The sequence below is a fragment of the Salminus brasiliensis genome, chromosome 25, assembly GCF_030463535.1.
Source record: "Salminus brasiliensis chromosome 25, fSalBra1.hap2, whole genome shotgun sequence".
In the NCBI taxonomy this organism is placed as follows: domain Eukaryota; kingdom Metazoa; phylum Chordata; class Actinopteri; order Characiformes; family Bryconidae; genus Salminus; species Salminus brasiliensis.
This window is the reverse complement of record NC_132902.1, coordinates 8,570,285-8,575,284: the sequence shown is the minus strand read 5'-3', so window position 1 is coordinate 8,575,284 and position 5,000 is coordinate 8,570,285.

Sequence of the window (5,000 nt, the reverse complement as noted above, 5' to 3'; positions counted from 1 at the left end):
CTGGAGCTTGTGCAGGTGGGTGTGGTTAATTGAATTGTATTTATTTGTTGTTCTTTCTTTCTTTCTTTGCCTTTTTTCTTTTTCGTTTTTCTTGCAAAGTAGTCACCGTGTAGTAGCTAGTTACTAACCAAGGGGCGGTCCCGCACGGGGTGGCCTGTTCGGGTTATCGCTTCTCGGCCTTTTGGCTAAGACAGCGGTCGACTCTTTTGCGTCCTGAGATCCTGGCCTTTGTGACCTTGATCTTTAACGCAGGAGAGGAGATTGTACGGATCCCTGGTCTTGGTGGGTGAGTCTTGGACGGTAGACTCTGTCTTTCTGGGTCTGGGGCTCATTTTCAAGTTTCAAGGTAAGTACAATCTTTTCTTTCTTCTTTGCTGGTTTTAGTGTTTTTACTTATTTATTTGTATTTATTGTTTTAAGGGTTTTTATCGGCCACCAGGTGCCTCCAAGCATGTCGGCTGTTCGTGCCGGCATGCGGAGGCACCATAGTGTGCGCCTTTTATTTCGAGAGATAGATGGAAAGCTCCTGGGGATGTCTCGTTTGGACTTCTCCAGGAAGCTTGTCCAGAAAACTCTAAATTTTAAACCGACTGATCTGAACTGCCTGATGACTCTGCCTGGTAACAAGGGTTTTGACGTTAGCTTCTGCTCGGCTTCCCTTTTGAAAGATTTCTGGACTCGGATTGAAACTGTTAAAGACCAGTTCTCCATGTTCAAGGTGGAGAAACTTTCTGACAATTCCCACAAGGTGGTGATTGTCAGAATGTTTAATGAAACCGTGACTGGAGAAGACATTGTGACATGGCTGGCTAGATTCTGCACCGTTAAAAGCCCACCTGTTAAGGTATTGGACGAGGACGGCATTTGGAACTGCTCGTGGCGAGTTCCCATTAAACAATGGGAAGACCCGAGCAGTTACCTAGGCTTGAGACAAATACCGTCTATGATAGTGTTGGGTGAAAATCGCGGTTACATCTATTATCAAGGGATGCCCAAACTGTGTCGCAAGTGCGGCAAGTTTGGACATCTTGCCGAAGCGTGTCAAGAAATTGTGTGTGGGAAGTGTAGAGAAATTGGGCACACTTTCGAGGAGTGTCCCAATGGCAGACGGTGTAATCTTTGTGGAGAATCTTCCCATCTCTACAGAGATTGCCCCAAATCTTTTGCCAACAAGCTGAAGGCAAGCAAAATGGCCGCCAGGCAGCATGGTGAGGGGGAGAAAGAGAAGGAGAAGAAAATGGAGGAGGAGGGGGCGGTCCCTGGGGTTTTGGCGGGAGATTTGAATCCCCAGCCAGCCCCAGGGATTGGCCAAGAAACAGGGGGCGGAGCTAACGTCCAGACAGAGTCTGAGCAGGAACTGGAGACCACCCCCTCCAAGCTGGTTCAGGAACAGGTTGGGCAGCAGCAGCAAGAGGAGGAAGAAAGCACTTCCTCCTTGATCACGGTGCCGGAGGTGAGTGTGGCCTCCAGTGGGAGTGGGTCTGACGGCTCGCTCCCCAATGCTCAAGTGGGCAAAAGGCCCGCGGGGTCTCCTCTGCCAGAACTGGCAGAGAAGAAACAGAAGGCAACACAGGATCCAGGCAGTTCCTCTTCGGAAGGTCTGGATCGTCTGTGGCCTGATGAGTCCCCTAATGAGGTGTCTTTTCTTCATTTTCAGTTAAAGACATCCACACCCAGGACTCTACAAGAGCTTCGCTCTGTAGGCCTGGAGGCTGGAGACACCGGCCAACCTCCTAACCCCAGAACAGTGGGGGTAAAAGAGGAGCAGGTGTCACAAGAAATATTGTGATTTTTAAAATGCCTTTTTAATCTTTTATTTGTGTAGTCTTTTTGTTTTATTTTCATGGTCTTTTAATTATATACCTGTCTTTTAAAACCTACACTGCTCATGGCTCTCACTATTTCAACTATTAATGTTAGGAGTGTGAGAGCCTCCACTAGAGCAGAGAGTGTCTTGTCCCTTTTAAAAGATATAAAGTCAGATGTGTTTTTACTACAAGAGTGTGCTTTACCGTTCCTGAAGACGTACAGAGATTGGGAGCAGCGCTGGGCTGCCGGTCCCTCTCTCTGGAGCGGTTCACACTACAACAGAGCCGACGGTGTTGCAATTTTAATAAAGAACCCTCACATCCTGGTGAAGGGCAGCACTGTGGTGAGGGATGGACGGGCTCTTTTAGTAAATTTGACTTTTTTAGGAAGGGATTTTAACATTCTTAATGTGTATGGTTTTAATGATAAAAACGATAGGTATAAACTTTTAGAAGACCTGCAGCCTCACATGCTGGGGAGGGCACCTTTAGTAGTGGGAGGGGATTTTAATTGTGTTTTATCAAGAAAGGATAGGAAAAGAGTAGGGGAGGATTTTAAGTTAGACAAGACGTCAGTTTTATTGCAGGGCTTAGTTAAAGATTTTAAATTAGTCGACTGCTTTAAAAAAATGCATCCAGAGGAGGAGGGCTTCACCTGGTTCAGTGGTGACTGCGCCCGAGCCTCCCGCATCGACTATATTTTTACAAGAGACTGCCCGCCAACTGATGCAACATTGACCCCCCTCTGTTTTTCAGATCACCTCATGCTATCGTGCACCCTGTCTCTCCCCACCGGTGTGACTGTAGGGGGAGGGCTGTGGAGACTGAACTGCTCCCTGTTACAAGATGAAGAAATAGTTAAGAGCTACAGGGAGCAGTACAGTCTCTGGCAGACCCTCCAAGACTGTTTTGATTCACGGGCACAGTGGTGGGAAATGGTTAAGCAAAGGACGAAAACGTTTTTTAAAAAGATAGGAAGATTAAAAAAGAATAAAGAGAGACGACGCATGATGGGGCTGCAAAAAAGACTACAAAGATATTTTAACCTTTTAAATAAAGGCATTGATTTTAGTGAAGAAATAAAAGAAGTTAAAAGGGAAATGTCGGTTTTAAATGAAATAAAAAGTAAAGGAACAATTTTAAGAAGTAAAGAAAAAGAGGTCGAAGAAGGTGAGAAATGCACACGATACTTTTTTAAGAAAATTTTATCTAGGGGGGGAGGGATCACAAAAATAACAAAAGAGGGGAGGGAAGAAATAAAGACAGAGGGGATTTTAAAAGAAATTGAATGTTTTTATGAAGATCTTTATAATGAAAAAAGTGTGCAAAATAAAACAATGGAAGAGGTTTTAAACTTTTTAGAAAAACAAATAAAGTGTCAGGATGTTTTAACAGGAAATTTTACAGGTGAGGAAACTTTAAAATGTCTTAAAGGTTTTAAAAAGTGTAAGACTCCGGGAGAGGATGGACTCCCCGTCGAATTTTATTTGACCTTTTGGGACATTTTATCAACGGACATCCTGACTGTTTTTAATGAATTTGAAAAGTTTGACCGACTTCCAGACAGTTTTAGAGTAGGGATAGTCACTTTACTTTTTAAGAAAGGCGACAAGACCGACCTTAAAAACTGGAGACCGATTACCCTTTTAAATTTTGATTGTAAACTTTTTAGTAAACTTTTATCTAGACGTATGTCGACTGTTTTAGAGGACGTGATCCACCCGGATCAAGCCTGCGCCGTGCCAGGAAGGAGGATCACCGACAGCCTAGTGTTGGTCAGAGACGCCATCTGTTTTGCGAGAGACAGAAACATTCGGCTTATAGTCCTAAATTTAGACTTTGAAAAAGCCTTCGATCGGGTCTCGCACCAGTACCTGCTCCAGGTACTGCAAAAAATGGGTTTCCCCGGGAGGTTTTTAAAGTGGGTGGGTCTGCTTTACACAGACATAAGCAGTCGAATTCTGGTAAACGGGCACCTCACAAAGGCGATCAGAGTTCGCTCTGGCGTCCGCCAAGGGTGTTCGTTATCTCCGCTCCTGTACGTTGCGTGCATTGAGCCACTGGCGCAGATCTTGAGAAAGGATAAATGGATCAAAGGACTGGACTTGCCAGGCGGACTGACGGCGACCTGTACTTTGTATATGGACGACGTCACGCTTTTATGTTCCGACGTTTTATCGGTCCAAAGAGCACTGGACTTGACTGACTGGTATGGAGGGGCCTCGGGCGCTAAGCTCAATAGGAGCAAGTCCGAGGCCCAGCTCTTTGGACCTTGGGGAAACATAGGCGCTGACCTGGATTTGGATTTTAAAGACAAAGATATTAAAATTTTAGGTATTAAATTTGACAAAGAGGGTGGCGGACGGGGCAACTGGACTGACGCGCTAGTGAAAGTCAGGCAACGGTTGGGTTTTTGGGGACTAAGACAGCTGACGATAGAGGGCAAAGTTTTAATAATCAAAGCTGTCATTTTACCTTTGCTTTTACTGTTGTGTTCTGTTTTTAGTCCCCCAAAGTTTTTTCTTTTAGGATTGGAGAGAGCGGTGTTTTATTTCCTGTGGGGGTCCAAGTGGGAGAGGCTGAGGAGGGCGGTGGTAAAGAAAAGGAAAGAGAACGGAGGGAAAGGGCTCCCAGACCCCCACCTGTTTTTAGGAAGCAAGTTCGCTGCTTTACACATAAAGTATGCGACGAACCCCTCCAGAGACAACAAGACCGCCGCTATGGCAAAGTTCTGGATGGGGTCGTACTTGCGAAGCATAAAGATTTTACAACTCGATTTAAGAACACCCGTCTCTTTTAATCTTTCTAAAGAATATGATTTTATTAGAAAGTTTTTAAGAAAATATGATTTAGAAAAAGAGGATTTAACGGTTTTAACTAACGCAAAATGTCTTGTCTCTCTTGTGCAGGACCGGGAAGAGGTGAGCCCAGTTCCCGGCCTCACACTAAGTGAGGCCAAGGCAGTTTGGAGGAACGCAGCCCACCCCGCTCTCCAGAATAAGCATAAAGATCTGTCGTGGATGGCGGCCCATGAGATCCTCCCGGTCAGGGCCGTGATGCACTCCCGGGGAATGGCATCCAACCCCACGTGCCCACGGCCTGGGTGTGGCGAACCAGAGACCGTGAGGCACGTGCTCTGGGAGTGCAGCGTGGCGAGGGACCTGTGGGCCATAACCGGTCCCCTGCAATGCC